We start from the raw sequence: 20,466 nt of genomic DNA, 5'->3' as shown, positions 1-20,466 counted from the left end.
CTTCCTCGGAGAGTTGCTTTCACATTTTAATCTCTCCACTTTAGGAAAAAGCGAATGCGCTTCTCTGCACAGTCGATGCTAATCACAACAGTTGCTGTGCAGCTTCTTTGCATGTATTTTTAGTTGGTTGTGAATTTGTATGCAGTGCAACCTTTGAATTATTGCTGGGATTCCTGTTTAGTTCTTCCTTACCGAGAGCTGTTTAGAAAAGTTGCTGCTGCTAAATCAGCGGGAAAAGAGCAATTTGAAATTTAAATCCCTGAACAAGACAAGGCAATGTCATTATATGTGCTTCCTTAGTAACACTTTATACAGCGATGTAGCACCTGGAAACTTTAATAATCTGCTAGTGAAGCTATACTCACGAATAACTAAATGACCCAAAACGTCTATGCGGATGGACAGTGATCACGTTCATTTTATCTAACTGCACTCCTCAGTTCCTATAATTAACAAAAATGCTTCAATTTTTTTCTGTTTTTATTATATTATTGATTTAAATATATTATTAAGGCAAATACAATCAAAGTCATGTCAATTTAACGTATTACTCTAATCATCTCAGGGCGTATGGTAAAAGCCAAAGACCAACAGTGTCTGCAACAGTATAGCACACAGTAATGCATTCAAGTGGGTTTGCTTGCTTGCTTGCTTGTTTGTTTGTATAAGTGCATCTAATTAAGACATCCTTTTAATAACAGCATCCTGCATCTCTAAATTATGATTGGATGGAAAATTTAGCAAAACAAAAACGACCGTCGCTGATTGAGCTGTATTATTTTTTTAAAGGATGATCTCCTTTTTGTGGAAACACTCCTGCCCCCTGTTATCTCTTAAACACACACTCAATGTATTCTCTATGAATAATCACTTTATGAACATCACCATCAGCGTAGCTATCCACTTAGCCCAGTCCTTGATTGAGTCTATTTGACAGACTGTAGAGGACAGTGAGAGTTTTGGCCTTACCCAAGGGACACACTTGGCCCTTCCAGTAAAAAGAGGCCACTAATGGAAGCAGAGGCCCTCGTCTCCACTCCACATTTTTATGCAGGCAATCCAGGCATTTATGGTAATCATAAAGTGGGGCCAAATGGATGGCAGGGTCAGCTCTGAGCACAGAAAAACACTGAGTGGCGAAGTCTTGTTGACAGCTGCGAGTGCTGCCACCTCCCTGTAAGTTCAGCTACAGCATAACTCTCTCCACGCTCGACGCAAAAAAACATCTCAAGACCTCAAAATGGGACCCCCCGCCCACTCCTCCTGTCTCCTGCTAACGCAGTTTTTCTTGCTCTCACTTTCGGTGTTTATGAACCTCTGGGGACAGTTTATGAAAAATTCATTGGCTCAGTGGGGCAGGTAGCCGGCTTAATGTTGGATCTTTCTTCCCTGCCTTCCTTCCTCCCTTTCACGACACTGCCCGTTTGTCAAGTGTTTGAGAAAACACCTTGCTTAAGACAGAGCAGAGGTGGAGCACGAGGGTAGGGAAAGTGTTTCTGGTGAATCATTACTGCACTTAATTAATATGCAAGTGTAAATGTGAACGCTAGTGTTTCTCAGCTGAGATGCACCATGATTGTGGCACAGCCTGGAGCTGCATGCTAATTTATTTTCTCATCTTCCCTGGCTTGAAACTCGTAATTGCTGTTAGCGCACGCTGGCCTGCCAAAAACCACAAGAAGCTACAAACATTTGTCCTCAGTGTGCCTCAGCGGGTTAAAGAAGTAAACAGGAATAACCTCTCCAAGAAAAAACAAAGAATGAAACCATATTTTTGCACACTTGTGTCGTTTGCAAGGCACCGCCGAGAGTGTAGATTTTCCAGTGTGTTACTGTTTTAAAATTGCCTCTGCTGTGTGCTGATGCCTGGAATGCACATGACACATTGATGTCTCCCGATGTGACGGATACAAAAAAAGCAGGAGGAAATGTTTGCAGTGTGTGTGGGAGAAAATGTGCGAGCCTTAAAGCGTCATTTAAGAGCATTATTTTCAATTACAGCAAGTAAAAAAGAAATAATTCACAGTAGGTCAGCATTAAATAGACCGCAGTGATGATTTTATAGTGAAGGAAGCATCATGAGAAATTATGTCATGATACAATAATCTGATGTAATTCAATAGAAAAAGTGAGGGGGAGGAAGGAAAGTAGCTAAAGTCTAGACATCCCTGTGGGAAGTCTGTGTGATCGGTGGAGGGAAAAGTTCCTTTGGAGCTTATATTCTTCATGGCTTCCTATTGCTTCAGCCAGACAGAACAAACAGCCAAAAGTGTTCGTCGACAGTTTATGGGTAAAATAGTTTGGAAAGCCGACGTATTTATGTTCAGTAAATTAACGAGATTTCATCGATACCTGTCCAGACATATAATATTATATAATATTAGGCAGAAAAGACTTTAAAGGAATTCAATAGCAGGGAACCACGAAGATGTCTATCACCAATTCAGTAAATTTAATTGTTGCCAGTTTTGTGAAGTGCTATGATACCAGAGTAGAGTCTGACGTTTGACCCTTTTTATTTGGATCATCATTCTCTCCTATTAAAATATAATCGGTTTTACTGTGTCCAGCTAAACCGTGAAAAAAAAATCAAGCAGTGCAATAGTTTTTCAGCTTTCAAAGTTTGTCTTTAAAGATTGTCCATTTCTACAATCATTTTAAGTCCTTATACCAGACCATTTTCAGGCAGTTTTTTTCTTTGTTTGTTAAGCCACTTAACACTATCCTATGACTCATTCAAGCACAAAAAAATGCATCTAACCACTGTGACTAAATATAATGAACAACTTACTGGCAGTTTTTGTTTATAACTGAAATTTTGATATAAAATAGTGTTTTTCCACCACTAGGTTGAATTTCTCAGCATGTTGTGCATTGTGTCAACCAAGTACTAGTCACCGAAGTGTCATCAGAAATGGTCTCAGTGGAAGGGTGGCTGTCAAGAATGGCTGTCATAAGCCATTCTTAAGGAAGAGAAACAGGGAGAAAATGCTGAGGTAATGAAAATTACACACGACACCTGGACTGACAATCAGAGGCTTTATGAAGTGATGAGTCCAAATTTCAGGTAAGGAGGGAGGTACAACAGCGTATGCAGCCTTCTGTAAAAAAAGTCTCTGAGGTGGCTTTCAGATACATATCAGCCTGTGGTGTTGGGGATGTTGTTGAGATTGATGGAATTATTGATGCAGAAAAGTACCATAAGATTTGGATCCATCATGCAACAGCATATGGAAAATCTCTGATTGTCAGCAGCTTCATTTTTCAGAATGGCAATGATCCCAAACACACTGCCAATGCAGTAAAAGTAAACCTGGATAGAAAAACACACGATGGAGCGCCATCGGTCATGGATTGGCCTCCCCAGAGCCCGAAGCTCAACATTACTGGAGCAGAGTGGGATCACATTGACAGAGAATAGAACAAAATGCAGTCAACATTCAAAGAAGAGCTCTGAATGTCCTTCGAGAAGCCTGGAGAACTATGAGACTGGTGCACAGCACTGTATGTACCGAAGTAAATAGTTGTGTGTGGAGGTGTAAAAAGTAAATAAAAGGCAAGAGGCAGGAATAGTAAGCAAAACAAAACGACTTCCAAGCCAGTTGCCACCAACTGCACTACTTTACTTAATAAGTTTCAGAGCTCTTGTAGATAGATTATGAGAGCAAGGCTTCATTTTGCCATTCGCAACAGAGTGACAGGGCCAACAGCAGTGCGGTTTGTTACAGCTGGCTCTTATCGGCTGAATTTTATCTTAGTCCAGTGGAATTACATTTAGAGACCAATTCAAATATACTGTTAGACAGTGTAATCCATATCCATGGCCTCACAAATCCCTCAGAGCATTAATTCATCCCATACATTCTACAAGATTAATAGCAGGACAGGGCAAGATGTGATAAAGCTAGCAGAATACATTGTCCCACTGGCCAACAGTACAGAGTCTAATTTGTATGGTTTTCAATAGGCTCACACAGTGGCCATTGTTAAGACTCCCAAAATTCCCAGGCACTGGTGTTATGATTAGCTCGAAGAACAAGTTTAACCCAGGTTAGTCCTAAAGGCACATGAAAAAAGACATTAAAGACTTTTTTAATTCTAAGGGCAGACAAGGTCGAGCTCTGTGACAAACAGTTTAAAAACTGACCAAGTGAAACACTTAACAGAGTTTGTGATAGCAACCTGTTATATCATTAGCCAGATTTTAACATTGTCTCCACAATGGCCTGTTTAATTGCGTCTTCATTGGTTGACCTAGCTTCTTTAACAGCATAAACTCACATTTTGCAGTAAAAGAAGACTTGTTACCATGTTTTAAATATACAAACTATAAAGTTCACACGGCATTCCATGTATTTCAAATAATAGCTTACATGTTTTCATGAGAATTCATGTCCCAAGTAGGTTACTGTGATGCAAACTTAGCCAAAATAGCAGAAAAACAAGAAATATAAGGAATTTATTAGTTAATAGATATCTAAAATTAACATTCAACTTCTTTGTAACATTTAGATTTATGTTTTTATTCAACTGAAAGATTTAAAAACTGTCTTGATTTTTATTTGAGTCTTACAATACTACTATGCTACTGGGCTTATCTTTGAACAATAAACCCAAAGCTTAACTGAGATTAAAATTTCTCCTGCTTGTCTGAAATCGCTGTATCAAACCAAAATGACCTGATGAAACAAAATGTAATTTGTTAGGCTATAGCACGCAAGAGCTAGGCTAGCTGTTTCCTTCTAGTGCCGGTCTTCATTCTAAGCTAAGACAACTGCTTGCTACCAATAGCATAATCTTTACCATATGGAATCAACAGCACTGTTTATCAGGTAAGTAAAATAGCCAATAATAATAATAATGCTTATTATTAATAACTGTCTTGATTTGTATTTGATTTTTACAATACTAGTATGCTACTGGGCAGCTAGCTTATCTTTGAACAATAAATGGTAAATGGCCTGTATTTGTATAGCGCTTTACTAGTCCCTAAGGACCCCAAAGCGCTTTACACATTCAGTCATCCACCCATTCACGATGCCAAGCTACATTGTAGCCACAGCCACCCTGGGGCGCACTGACAGAGGCGAGGCTGCCGGACACTGGCGCCACCAGGCCCTCTGACCACCACCAGTAGGCAACGGGTGAAGAACGACCGAGACTGGGCTCGAACCGGCAACCTTCCGATTACAAGGCGAACTCCCAACTCTTGAGCCACGATTCGGGCCCCAATATGCCCAAATATCAAAGAGAAATTAAAAATGCATGCCGTGGAAGAGTTCGGGTCTTAGGAGGTTAAACAGGGTTGCAAAATGCTACATTGTTACTACAGTATAAAGCTTCATATCATTTTAAAAACAAACACAATCACAAAAAAAGGTAAATAAAGGTAAATACAATATCTAATTCCATGTATGGACTTTATAGCAACTATGCTATGAGTGTTCGTGCAATAACTATGGTCTCAGTTTTTACACAGGCTCGTACAGTCGGTTATGTCCACTAGCAAAACTGCCAGATGTACTACACCCCCACATCACACCAACTGAAAACAGTGTAGCTAAACAGGTCTACTGTTCCGTGTGTGCATCACAGAACAAGAGAGAGTTGAGACGAGGTATTCAAAGCAATTCCCAGTTTCTGGTTTAGGTGGGTAGCCTCATACTGTAGTACTGATAAGTATCATGCTTCCAAAAGTAAATTGTTTGTGTGCGAGTGTGTATTTGAACATATGTTCCTGTGGGTCATGTGGTGTTCTCTGGTGTTTAACCCTCTGCCCTTTCTCTACTTAATGGACTCCCTTGAGGCCTAACCTCTCTCTCACAAACACACACTCGCATACACACCCGCTCTCCCTGACTCCGGAGGTTTCATAATCCTCTCTGCTTGCTCGCACACTTAGCCATATCTGATGATTTTCTGCAGTAATGAAGTTAGCATTGGAGGGAGCACTGCTGTTACATTTTAACATTGATTTGTTCGATACGTGGTGGGTAGTGTATTTGAGTCGAATTGTTCTTGTAAATGCACGGGCGTGTAAACAACATGACGCTTGATGGGTGATGTTTTAATTTCTCGATGTCTGACAGGGACAGGTTAAGCAGGGAGTAAAAAATGATTGGGCCCACAGTAAAGGCAGAGAGAAAAAACTGCCATATGCATTAGTATGTAGCATGCAGTGTTTTTGGAGGCTCTCTGAGGGTCACAGTATGTTTTGCATCAAATGCAAAATGAGGGCAAGTTCTAGTGCTTCAGCCTCACTCGAGTGTGTGTGTGTGTATCTATGTATTCCCACTCAGTGGTTCAGCACTAAGATACACTGAAAAAGTCCCCACAAGGAAAAAAAAAGATGATGAACTGTTTGTCAGGTAGTTCAAAGGCAAAAACAATCCCACATTCAGACCACACTACGTAGTAGTGGAAAACACGCATTCAAGTTGGAGGAGAAAAGAAAGAAAAAAGATCTGCTGTAAAGCCATAAAATACAATTCATCTTGTCGCGGTCCCTGCAAGGAGCGTGTAATCGCAATGACACACTGGTGTAATCCATTTAAAACACTTTGGCTCAGGCCTAGGCTGCTTTGACTTCCTCTGCAGGCTTGTGCCATCATCTTCATTTCAGATACGTTTCCCTGACTGCTATTAGCGAAAATGTGTAAGCTGCCTTGTCGTCCACCTGCTCAGGCTGCCAGGCGAGCATCTTGTCCTGGATGCATTACATGACCGGCGAGAGCACACAAAAAAAAAAACCACGAAAAGATAATAACCGGCTCATCTGAGGCAGAGGTGAAGTGCAAGCCTATTCGCTTGTCCGCAGACATGTAATCTGTCTCGAGAGGTGCTCTCTCTTCTGGCGCCTTTGTGCTTTGACTTTCGGAGGCAGGGTAGACCCACCCAACCTGACTAGGCAATGAGCTTAGAGTAATGGTGTCACCAGAGCGCTGAATCTCATTGAGAGTTGCTTGAGCAAACATTATCTCACGCTGAAACCACTGCAGCAGTGTCTGGAGGGGAGGCTCCGGTGAGTTATTACACAGCGAGTTTTAATCTTACAGGAGGAAATACACGCTTGCCATTTAATGTAAAAAGATCAGAGGGCAACCTGGGTGCATTCTGCATGCGCTACTCCATGCAGGGTTGAAAGTAATTGAACTAATTAGGCACTCAACGGGACCAAGTTAAACATGCAGTTGGCATTAAACCGTGGATGATTTATATTTACCTATAAACTTTGCCCAAGACTGCTGCTCACCACCGGACTGTTTTATGCATCGTTGGTTTAATTATGACTATTTGTTAATGGGCATTCTGAGAGGCCTGGCGTACTGGTTAAAAATATTCAGGGTTGTTCAGGAATGAAAAGAATGATAAACAGCGGTTTAACAAGAGCGGCGAAAACAACCTTTTTCTTCACAAAATATAGCCAAAAGTGTAATAGATTTAAAATTGTATACAGAGCTCAATAAAGACGCGTTCATTGCAAAAAATAATGACAGCACTGCACGTTTGATCAGCATTAGTTGTGACCTTGCACACAAGATGCTATCAAAACAGCTTAATGCACGAAACTGAAGCGCTGTAAACAAACTCCAACTGTACGAGGGAAGCCAAATTATATGAGGGAAGCCAAGCGTTAAGCAAAGTGCAACCACTGGATTATCTTTACACCTTAGGGCTGTGCGATATGACCAAAATCTCATATCCCGATATAAGAATTCTAACGATATAAATCATAAAAATGTAACATTTTCTGTAAATTATGTGAATCTCGGGCAGCTCGACTTGCGGGAAGTGTTTCCAGCTGCGCGTCATGTAGCTGGAGTTTGAGTCTAAGGTCTATTTTTTAGCACCTGACGGTTCTTTTTTAATTCTCATCCGTAAATAATCTGCTCTTTCACGTGATTCAGTTTATTTTGAAAAGTCTCAACAGGATCTTGAGCTTTATTGTGAAAGGTTTATGTGGAACATAAACAAGCGGACACGCGATGGTGTCGTTGTTGCTAACCACAACACATAAAAACAGGCGCTTGTCCGTCCGTAGTGTGGTTATATAAAATATAAGAGAAAGAGAGAACTTTAAAAAATTAATGCAGCCACTACAGTGACCATCAGAACGGTGAAGAAATATTGCCGTAAACAGTTTATTTTGCGACACCACGAAACAAACGATAGCGTAAAATGAAACAATAGACGTTTTTATATATCGTCATCCAATATATATCGTTATATCGAACAGCCCTATTACACCTATTAGAACACAGCAATAACACCGCTAGGCAGTGGTGGCCACCACAAAGCTGTTTTTCTTTCTTTTTTTAAACTACTCATGTTGTTTTTGGAACAGTCCGACCAACTCGGAACGCACTAACGGCTCATCTGTGTGCTAGTCCGGTAGCTTATAATGTGCCAGAGCTTCTCAAATAATTGCACTTATCTCGTGAGCAATAATGTCAACTCTCTCTTTTTTTTCTTCCCCTCTCTCAGAGCATATTGCATTCCCCAAGTCAACAGTTCAATCTCACCTTCCCCGCCCACTTCTCTCCGAGCAGCAGATGCCATAATTTTTCTTTGCCCCCACTTCTCTTTCTCCTCACCCACCTTCCTTCTACCCACTAGATGGATCAGCTCTCTCTCTCAATCCATGCTTCCTCTGCACCTCCTCAGACGGGGAGATTGATTTGTCTACAGGACGCCTCTGACCTTTGATATGATCCGATAAGGGACGCACGGCCCTAACCGAATTAGACAATCAAAGGGGAGGCACATTAGAAGTGAGAGGAGGGTGTTTCCCTCTTTTGCTTGCAACATGCCGCTGCTTTTTTTTCTTTTCTATGACCGTTAAATCCACTGTCCATCTCCTGCCAGCCTCAATCAGACACCCGGGGGAAAATAAAAGATGTGTTTTCAAATTGCACTCTGCCTAAAGGCTCTTTGGGCCAAATTTAATTTTCACCTTGCATCGATTTTCCCTTACTCCCAACTCAATGGATCCTAATGTTATCTATGGTGTATTTCTGTGCTACGCAGGAATAAAAGGGAGGCCTTGTTCTGGACTGCTGCATGTCAGAAGACACTGCGTGCAATATGTCTTCCTCGTAGCATCCAGGGACCGAAATGATTGAGAAGCTGCCCTTTTCTTTGTGTCAGTTCTGGCATCGCTTTGTGTCTTTGGGATATTTCCCAAATCAACTTTCATCCGCATGTATTGACTTGATTTGACTTAATCTTCCAGTTTGTCTTTAAAGCTGATGTTCAGTACTGTAACTTTTAACCAGGAAAAGATATTTGCTTAACGCATCATCCGCATTTTTCAGTCCAGATGCATCCGACTGAAATAGCGGACTTCTGTTGTGATGCCTTCTGTTGTGAAATCTAGACGGCACACATGCAGCGTGCTAGATGCTTTTACTAAAAATACACCTGACGTCAAGGGATGGTAGGCTTTTGTCTTATCTGTAGCTGGATGCAGTGTTGCCATCCCTGTTACAATGAGTCTTTGCCTGAGTTGGATTGGCACCTTTGGGCATCCAGGTTAAAAATCAAGAAGCCTCACCACCTTTAATCACGATTAGGTAAGTTTGTCTCTCAGCACAGATTGTGAATGTGGTGTTTGTTTTCACTTTTTCTTTTATCCCAGGCTTGATTTCTGTAGAAATAACTACAGAAATAGCTATTTATAAAGATACTTAAACTGGGTTAAGCACATCTAGCTCTATTTATAATGCTTTAATAATTAATGAAAGATAATTTAATTCCTCGGCAAGCTGCAGTCAGGCTATGATGGGAATCACATCGTTAGAAACGCTGCATCGAGTGGAAACAGAAAACACTGATGGGAAAAAAAGCGAAATTAGATTATCCAAAAAGGACAACGCTTTAGCGTCCGTCTTTTTCGGACGTTTTTAGAACCACTCTGGTGTCGAGGCTGAGGGAACCTTTGCGGCAGCTTACCCTAAAAAACCCGTTAATAAATAAATAAATAAAGATATTTTTGGGGGGGGAAAACAGCTGACAAGCTGGACAGAAGAAAGGATAGGTTTCGACAGATCCCAGCCTTCTTTCACTGGAACATATGAAGAGGAAAACAAAGAGTGAAGAGGATGACGAGGAAAGGCAGTGGCTTCAAAGTGGGCTACAGCGTTGCAAAGCCAACAAATGGCGTGAAAGCACACTCGACTTGCACGGATACACATGAGACCCAGTATCACAAGCCACAACACATAACCAGGCGCGGGTATGAACAGAGGGAGGGTGTTTGTGTGAAGGGGGGGATGAAGCAGTGGGGAGAGCATGAGGAGATGCAATCCCTCCCACCCACCCCTCTGGCAACGTCGGTATCCTCGGTACCATTTGTTTGTCGTCTTAAACTGGCAGAGAGCTCAGGAAGCCAGGGTCTTACATAAACCCTACCCAGTATGGCTCTTTGCTGGGGAACTGATCCCTCCCAAAACCCTCATTGTTATTCTCTCATGATGCCGAGGGATCTGCCGAGCACCCACAGCCAAACCTACAGCAGGACTGAGTGCGAGGTTGGGGTGCTGTGTTTACATGTGTGCTCTGTCAGGGGGGACTGAGCTAACTGTACACACAGGATTACAGACAGAGTACAACTTTTAAAGCTGAAATGTCACTCATTTATTGAGGACGTGGTCATCGTTTTTCCCTCAACTTCAAATCGCTACACAGGGGGCAAAAAAAATCTTGTTCATTAATCCTTCCAGGTCTGTTACATTGCTGACTTTGCGCGATCATAATCGCTTAAAAGACTCCATGAGACAGGTCTTCTTTGTCAAATTGAATTTCCTCTCCACTATCACCAAGTGGCAGATATTCATCAAGGGGAAAGGGGGAGAAAAAGATTTCAAAAGGTACAATATAATAGGCTCGAACACACTTCCAGGGATGTCCACATTCTCCTACGTGTGGAGATTACACTCTGCAGCCACGGAGCTGCTGACTCTGTCAGGGGTTTGATTTAAATGTCCAAGTTAGAGCTTGATCAAAACATGTCCTTTTTCAGTCTGATCAAAGACAATATGGCCGCTGGGGTCTATGAAATCCATGCTGTGCACTCTCAACCTCTGTATTTACAGAACAGAGCTCAGCTTCATTCAATAAAATATGCATAAAGCACGAGCTGCCTCATGTGATTGCCTCATCTCCGGCAGCTATTCAAGAATTTTCTCTAGGATTTTTTGGGAAATTCACGTATAGAGTTGAAATATCTATTTAGTCAAATTTGGGAAGTGGACTTTACAGGATCTCTATATTTGCCGTGGCTCTGCATATTCTTACATTACTGTTCTTTAGCTGGCTGTAAAATACTATTAATAAATTATATGCTGTGGATACAAGCCTCACTGATCCTACCACAGTGGTTGGACTATTTCATATCCAATATGAAGATTTTTTTTTTTTATCTTAAGGCACCTGAGACAGTTTCCCCCCCCCCTATAAAAACCAAATAAAAACTTTTCTAAAACTAAACCCTTAAAAAGTTTAACTTGTTTCCTCTCTTCAGCAAAACAATAATGTGGAGCCCATCACGGTGTGCAGAAGAAATATTGTTCACAGTGACCTCCAAGTGACTACCGGAATGGGTTCAAGGTATGAATATAAAAATCTAATAGTGTGAATCTGAGGCTGCTGGGACAACTGAGATTTCTTCTATTTGCAGCTAAGGCTTCATCAAAGTATCCTTTATAAGGTGCATTTTTGTCAGCCTTTCTTTTTTCTCATTACTGACCTGAAAGGACAGTAAGAGAAAAAAAAAGTTGGCATCGGTGTTGGAAAAAAAGAGAAAGAGAGATTGGAAAGTGTCTGGAATCATAATCAAGTCTGGGATGTACACAGAGAAAATGAATCTTATCTTTAGGTCAGAGGCGGATGATCTGACAAAGAAGCCCACAAGCTGCCACTCGAGTTCACTTTCCACTTCTGCTACTTTCTTTTTGTTTTTTCCAAATGCTTTGATTCGCTCTACCCTTTCCCATGGTGGAAGTCCCTTGGATAGCAACCGAGTAGGTCTAATTGATTTCTCTTGTTCATGTCGGGTAGAGGCAGCAGCATCGAACTGTGCAGAGTACCCTGGCTCCAGCTTGCCTGCATTATTCCTTTCTGTTTTCTTCTTTGCCTCCATATCCCAGTAGACTATAAGGCCAATATTCAACATACCAGTGCCCTCTAAACTCTCACAAGATGCCAGATGGCTGAGGTATGCCAAAGCAATCGCATGTATGGAGGTAAAATAACACCTTGGCGCTGTACACGTGGCTTACATAAAGGTCAGGCTGTAAGATTACACTGGCGTTTACGCTTCTGAAATCACACCAAGTCGTTATCGCAGCTAGACGCTATCGTGCCGAAATAACTAGCGGTAAAGGCGATGATATCATGAATGCCCATTCAGCCAACTCCAGTGCAGCAGCTTTGCAGAAAATAGTAGCTTTGTAGAATTATTCCAATCATTCATATTTCATTACTATAATATATTGATTTTTTCCCGACAATTAAACAAAAACAAGCCTGCAGTTCCAATTGCTTTTGCATTTCTTTGCATGACATTCAGGAATCCTCGCATTCACCCTACTTCAACAGGGATTGTGACTCAAGGCAGCACATCTATAGCATTTTCCTCTTGCCTTTGTCTTTGGTCGGTATCCATCAGTTTTGTCACTTCCTGCCATGTCAGGGGAGCAAGAAGGCAATGCTTTTCTATTTAATATTTTTTTCTGTTTGTTTTTTCAATTTTAACAGCACAATGCAGACCAGATTTTCCTTCTACAACAACAATACAGCCGACAGTCGAGCAGGGAAGGAAAACATCCACCACAACGTTGGCGGCTGAGATGAATTTCTAATCACGCATGATTGAGCTTGGATTAGAAGCACTGCTAGAGAAATTAGGTAACAGCAAATTTACAACAAAAGCGCTCTAACCAAACAGTGTTTTCTGCTGGTTCAAGATCAAGACAGCCATGGTCAAATTAAAGCTCAGCAGAAATACAAGGAACATCATCTCACAGATAGCATAACTGCCATCATATGGTTGTATAAAGAATACTTAGCACTGCTAATGCATCATGAACCATCCCTGAATAATTCATTGAAATGCCATGAAATTTACATATTACAGAATTGCATTTGTGTAGGTCAAAAATATGACACCCTTCAGTACTGCACGGAATACTGTGGACTAGCCAAAGATTTACATCACCAATGGTGGAAGAAATTAAAAGCAACTTTATTGACAGATCACATGACGGTATAGAGCTTGCATCATCTTTTAATAGAGGTGCTGAATTTAAGCTTCATCTTAAATCATGTATTACCAGAGAGTGGTGGCTGTCATATATGAGTAATTAATGCTACAGTTAGCAAAAAATAATTTAAAAAACCCATAATAAGTTTGATTAATGATCAATGAATTGTGCCTTTCCTGAATATAATTCCATCAGATGTTTGTCTGCTACAAACATCTGCTATATAATCAGCAGCTTATGGTGGCTAATGCTAGCTGTTAGCATACATTAGCTACTTCTTCAGATAACACTGAGTCAGTAATGCATGTGTTGACGTATGCTTTGGCTATCAGTGTAGCCAAAGATTACATTACTCTGTCATGCTTCAGACTGTTATAAAAGATATCATATTTCTTGGACAGCTAACACTGAAAGCACCTATCATAAATTTACAGTCTTTTTAATATAATGTGCAATTTCAGCTAAATAACTAAATGAAAGAAAACAAGAGTAAATTCATCCTTTCCAGATCCTGAAAACTAGTTTTATTGCTTAAATAAACCTTTTTTCTTTCAACTTAAACTGCTCTAAATTTAATCTAAAAATGATTTGCAGACAGAGAAAACCAAATTCACCTTTGAAAGCAAAATAGCATGCTGTTTCATTTACTCGTTGTTAATTAGGTCAATCATTAACATGATATGCTTTTTCTCAGTTTATTACTAACAGTGATTTGCTACAATCGTACTTGTTTTGTTGCAGTACAGTAAGCAGCTTATGGTGGCTAATGCTAGCTGTTAGCATGCATTAGCTACTTCTTCAGATAACACTGAGTCAATGATTTGAACTGTTTGTCTTTTAATAATGCATGTGTTGACATATACTTTGGCAGTCAGTGTGCCCAGAGTTTTAAAAAGAAAGACTACATTACTCTGTCATGCTTCAGACTGTTATAAAATATATCTTATTTCTTCGACAGCTAACACTAGGAGCACTTATGCTAACTTTACAGTCTCCATAATATAACATGATATTTTTTTTCCTCAGTTTATTACTCGAAGCGATTTGCTACAGTCTTACTTGTTTACGTGCAGTATAATAAGCAGGTTATGATGGCTAATGCTAGCTAACGGCACATTTCATCTAACAACACTGTCCATTCAACAGTTTTCTTCCTTTTTCCTCTTACACAGTCTGGTTCAGGGTGCAAAGTTGGAAAAACATTACGATACATGACCATGCATCAGATAGCTGCTGCTACTGCAAAAACACACACACACACACACACACACACACACACACACACACACACACACACACACACACACACACACACACAAAAACATGTTGTATAACCAAGAACAGGTCTTGCACAGGCCAAGGACATCTTTTGAAACTTTACAGTATCTTCACAATAATACGTAATTTTGCCAGGAAAACAGATCTGTACATTCCCTTGTAGACTTCAGACTCAGTGTTTTTTGTTGGCGTGTTATGATGCAAACTTGTAGTCATTAATCAAGGCTTACTGGGCTCTAACCTGGAGAAGGCAAATATTGATTGCTCTCAGATAAGACTTGACATGTGGTTACCCAGCTATCAGATGGCAAAAAAGTACATTTCATCTGTGCCACTTATATAACATCAGTCTATCCTGATCACTTGTAATGCCTTTTTTAAATTTATTTTTTTATTGTTTAACATTAACTTCAATATCAACGCTGGGCTTTTAAATTAAAATGTGACCAGCGTGAAGAAAGAAAAGGATTAATAAACCGCTCTTAATTGGATAACATGAGCAATCTGCAACGGCTCACCTTCCTACTGTATCACATACATCAGACTTAATAGCACTGACATCTCCTGCACGAGGAAAAAGTTGTTGTTTAACAACTTAATGAGTGTCTGATTTATGACTGGAGCCCGGTGTCTGATAAATAAACAGCACAGGTGAGAGGGTTTCATCTCACAGAGCGTTTTCTAATCAACAGCTAAGAAGAGACGAAACATTTAAGGTTGTACTTGTGTGCATTGGGCCTGCGAATAAATGTGTGCGAGTGTGCCGGCTTGCTGAAGTGAATTCCACTCATCATTCAATTCTTCCAGAGTGTGCATAAAATAACTGATTAGTTGCATCTATCAAATTCCTAAATCTCCAATATTTCACGTACGTATTGAAATATCATCAAGGAAGCGCAAAAGGTCAATACACACACTGTCGGGGAGGGAGGGGGGGATAAATATCATCCTGTTCTTATTAACAGTCATGTGACAAACCACATCTGAGACTGTGTGACGCGCATATTCGCGCACATCCACGCGGGGAATGGGTTTGTATTGTCATGTGGCCGTGTGTGAATCTCAATGAGATGCATTTTGTGCCAAGTAGCCAAGGGAGTTGTTAAATGTGACGGCATCAGAACATCCAGTTTCGGAGAGGCTGTGTCCATGAAGGGACAGCGACACCCTCATGAGTGAGAAGCTCGCTCTGCAAGAGACGTGGAACTTTGGCAGCCCATGCATCAGCTAGCACAAAATGAAGCCTGCCTCATCCAAGAGCATTAAGATGCGGATAAATAAATAAAACATTGCCACCATGAGAGGAGAGGCAATGTGACAGCGGGATTTTTTTTTTTTTTTTGTGCTTGCTTTCATGTTGGCAGGCGCAGGCATTTTATTTTGGGATGAATCAAAATTTCCTGAAAATGCCTGCGCCAGGTGTATCTAATTATCTGACAGTGCATCCTCATTATAAAACGGCCCCTGGGAGCCGGGCGTTCGGCTTGCCGAGCCTTGGACCGCAATCAAGGTGCTCCTAACAGCAAGCGCACGAAGATAATATAGACACTACGTTTCCATAGATGTACTGAGCCCACTTTTTTTTCTTTTTTTTTTGCAGAGAACTAGCCAGTGTTTGCACTTTCACGATACTGTGTGTGCCCGTTTTCTTTAAAAATCCATATATACCTACACGAATGCTGTAGTTTTGCTTGTTTGCGGCGCATCCATGTGACAAACACGTGTCAGTACAGTTAGACAGTCTGAGGAATGAAAGGAAAAACAGCTATACATGTATTAGCAGCTGTTATGACAGCCCCTTGCTGTCTCAGCCATGCCCTGATTATGTCACCTGGATGAAGTTTATAAACCATAATTACAGCTTATTCCTGATTCTCTCCAGGGACGTGCAAGCAGGTGTTAGATTATAATATTATTTTATGCCATGTTATACCCCTAATTAAAGATTGTGAATTATTATGTAGTTTTAGTTTGCATTATTCTCCTGAATTAGAAGAAGCTGATAACTATTGCATTAGTTAAACTGATTTGCATTACATTAAACTGCTGACTTGTTGTGAATGAATGATATTGTTTTATGATGCATTATACTGCTGAGTTATAAGAAATCTAATTTGTCTGAGTAGAAGAGAACAGAGTGTGCTGGAGTTTTCTGCCCCATTTCAGCAGGAGCAGATAAACAGGGAGCCAAGGTCGTAGCTTAGGCGCTGTGTGAGAGAAAGCATGTGAATGTTTAGGCTTTGTATGATAAGGTGGAGGCACCAGAGGCTATAAAAGTTTGAGCAATGCTCCACCATTTTGAGATTTTGAGGCTGTCTGCATCAGTGTCCATCTCCCACGCGTGTGTTCATTAAAATCATCGTTTGACTCAACCCGGCCGGACCAGTGTTGTTATTGTGGTTTTTCTCTTGTCTCCATCCCCAATATTTTGAACCTTAACACAGGCAAAAGGAAAAGTGGGTGTGTTGTCAACACGGTCACACTAGAGCAAACTATGTTAGGGCATAATTAATGAGAGAAAAGGATCTGCAGAAGTGGCAGAAGTGCAGCTCTGTAGCTGACAACGCTGGATGCTGATCTGGTGGGGGGGTCACCGTGGAGGACGCAACTGTGAGCAAGCCCACCTGTCTTTCTCCTGCTTATGATTTCCGGCCACAGCTTAAATCCCATCCAGCAGTGATTGATGTGGGCTTGGCGAGTGGGTCTGGGAGCATCACTCAAAGGCAAGATGGAGGAAAAGCTGCGGAATGTTTCCAGTTTATGAAGTGATGATGGCGAGGGAGGAGGGAGGGAGGGGGCAATCTTACCTAGGACTAATCTGTGGAAAGCTTTGCAGCAAATGATTCAAATCCGCTTTATGCTCAAATGTGTGTTTACTCACAGGGACACCTGAGCTGCGTGACCACTGACTTTCAGCATTACTTTTTCCCATATTGCAATTTGCTGGTCATCTAAAGAGGGTGTGAGCACTTCACCTGATGTTCCTTCTAGATTTGGCAACATTATTACCTTCATATAATTACTTCTACTAGAGATGTTTTTTAATGATAATACGTGATTACCTTCTAATTTGAACTGGTTTAAGAAAGAAAGACACAAATATTTAAACTGACAGATCATTAGGGATTAGAATAATGATAAGCAACCCTTAATTACATTCCAAACTAGGATGAGTAAAGTCTTTTTTCAATAAAGCAGCTTAATATTAAGACAAACTCATCTGCATGAATAAAAACTGTGTTGCTGAGCCACATTAGTGCCTTTTTTATGCGTTACATTTTAGTGGACCCTGTGTCACAGTTTCCTCTGCTTACCCATTTAGTTCCTTTTGAAATGCAACAGTATCTCTTGCACTGCCTCATGACTGGCAGACCGTAATGCTATTACCTCTCCTTGATGGTCATGCTCACTTAGCCCCCTGTCACTCTACACTAGCCAGCGAAGACACATCTCTCTGACTGGCTGTCCTTGCCCTCATTTGCGAATGCTTCTCTTTGCTACAAAATACCGAGGAACCACAAACTTTTCACTTCATTATCTTGCTTTTTAGAGGCTTTCCACTTTTCTTTTTTTTTCCCTCGGGCTGCAAAGTATGAGTGCAAATCACGGGTAATTGGCTATATATGAATCACTTGTCAGTAGTAGTCTGAAAAAAAGAAAAACTCTTTAACGCAGGAAAGGGATCGCATAAATTATGGAACGCCCAAATCAGGCAGTGATGGAGGGAGGAAATAAAAAAATAAAAAAACAAAACAAAAAACACAGGCATGTCCTGACACACTACTGCGCATGAGCCACTGTCAGTCACCAGTCAAATCTGGCATCAAAGCCTGTCAGATAACAGCAGCAAAATGGGTAAACTGGGTGAGTCACAGCCCACCCACCGGCTACACCACCTGAGTCAGGAGCTCTTGGGCACGCATCAACGCGCGCGCACACACGCACGTACGCATGCATTCATAGATAGACTAAGCAAATCGTCTCAGTTTGCAGAAGCAAACATTACACCAAACTTTCTCAACACGTCCCACAACTATGGCACAGAATAACCCCCCCTTAACACACACGCACACATTTCCAGCTTGTTTATGCGTGCCCGCGCATCCTCCGGAGCGGGCAGAGCATCGTTCGGGGCAAAGATGGCTCTCTCCCCCTGTCTCTCTCTCTATTTCTATTTTGTGTGTCCGTGTGAGCGCAGTACGTGTTATAAATGTTGACGATATAAATTCTGTTAAATATCTCGCCGCCATCTGGAGTGTAACAGCGAGCGGCAGCCCGGTGCACGTTGCGTTTGCGCCACATTCTCCACAACATCCCTCCAAAGCAAAGATGTGCAAAAAATGAAATTTAAAAAAAAAAACACCCCGGGCTCCTACTCACATCGCGGCACGACACAGAACTTGGAGCGGACACAGAAAAAAACGACACTTTATTCCACACATGGAAAACATGACGAGCCGCTCTCGGCTGCAATTGACAGAATACGAAAAGAAAAAGTACTACTTACTCTATACCCAGGCGGAAGAATGCAAAGCCCTCGCAACTGTAGATAAAAAAGGAAAATAAAAAAATGAGGGATGCGCTTCGTGTTGTTATTTTTCATTCAAAGAGACCAACTTAGTAATGGATAGCTGGGTGTCTTCTCAAACGTGAAGCCTTTTTTTTTTTTAAATAAATGTATATGTACATATCTCTGTGTACAAAAATCTCCACTTACCATGGGCTGTCCGAATAAATTCCTTAGGAAATTCCAGAGGAGTCCCTTCTTTCTTCACTCAAAGTCAGAAAACAGCAATGCCTTTTTCTTATTCCAAAAACAGGCCCCCGAATGAACTGAAAGAGAGAAGAGACCGAAAAAAGGAAGAAGAAGAAGAAGAAGAAGAAGCCACAACAAATTCCGTTAGAACCAGGAGTCCCCCCCTCCCCAACACCAACACCACCACCACCCAAAAAGTGTTGACCTAACATCTGTGAAGGAGAGCAAACAATAAAAAAAAAGGCAACTCGCAATAAATTGGCGGAATGGACAGATGGTACCTGCTCTCTTTATCACTGCCGACAAAGACAATGAGAGCGGCAATAAGACGGGCACAAAACTGAGAGCTGAGCTTTCCTTAGGAAACGCAGTCCCGGCGTGCTGTCGGATTCTACGCGCGCGCGCGCGTGCACGCACGCACGCACACACAGCTGCCGACGACGGCGGGAGCGAAAGCGAGAGAGGGAGGGAGGGGGGGAGAGAGGAGACCTGGGATGCTGCGCTCCAAAGCTGCACTACGCAGTCTGGCCGCTTGATGGCCAGCTAGAAGAGCTGCTGAGACTGGGATGTTTCCCAGCACTGTGAAAAGCTGGAGCCAAGTGTATACCCTCATTATCAAATGTTTAAAAAAATCTCAGTGTTAATGTTAAGCTGCCATCTGAGCTACGAGCCCATCATTGTGCATGTTGTGCATTGACAGCTCTAAATTGTTCAAATAAACCCTGAAGCAGGGGCCTCACTTTAGTTCAGGAGCTACATTTAGCAACACAGATCACAAGCGGGTCAGCGAGGGAGACGCTTTACCAAACAGGCGACGCAACTTCTAAAATGTATTGCTGGTTTTTAAAGCATGCTGACGTTACATAACAATTTAACAGCATTACGTACCAAGACAGTGGGGAAAAGCACCAAACTTTCAAAAGTAGAGTTTTTGTAAGTGAAAGATTCAAAACAGCAACAGTGTTTCAAACAACTTCCCCAGATCTAGAAAAATACTTTCCATCTAAGCTAACGCTATCATCACTAGATCAGGAGCAATTTATTTTACACTTTATTTGAATTAGACAAGTTTATTATGGTGATTATGTCCTTGGGCACAGTTCAGGGGGACGATATTTTACTTTTATATGATGATAACCCGAGCATGATGGTGGCACAGTCCATCATCTG

General features: G+C 41.4%; 1 protein-coding gene across 13 annotated transcripts in view; it reads right to left on the bottom strand.

Annotated features, from left to right (window-relative positions):
* LOC146675136 (receptor-type tyrosine-protein phosphatase delta-like) overlaps nt 1–19,712 on the bottom strand; it is a 419,238-nt gene extending 399,526 nt beyond the window's left edge. For all 13 annotated transcript variants that reach the window (XM_085400208.1, XM_085400214.1, XM_085400212.1 and 10 more), the window contains exons 1-3: nt 19,578–19,712; nt 19,258–19,373; nt 19,048–19,083 (exon numbers count right to left, since the gene is read on the bottom strand). The gene's annotated coding sequence lies outside the window, so the exon portion shown is untranslated. The remainder of the gene's footprint in view (nt 1–19,047; nt 19,084–19,257; nt 19,374–19,577) is intronic.
* Nucleotides 19,713–20,466: the final 754 nt, after the last annotated feature.

This window comes from Rhamphochromis longiceps, linkage group LG3, assembly GCF_057381845.1.
Source record: "Rhamphochromis longiceps isolate RC_006_pf linkage group LG3, R_longiceps_female_GT1.1, whole genome shotgun sequence".
Taxonomy (NCBI): Eukaryota; Metazoa; Chordata; class Actinopteri; order Cichliformes; family Cichlidae; genus Rhamphochromis; species Rhamphochromis longiceps.
Note: the sequence above shows the minus strand (reverse complement) of the source record. Positions and strands in the feature narration are given on the sequence as shown.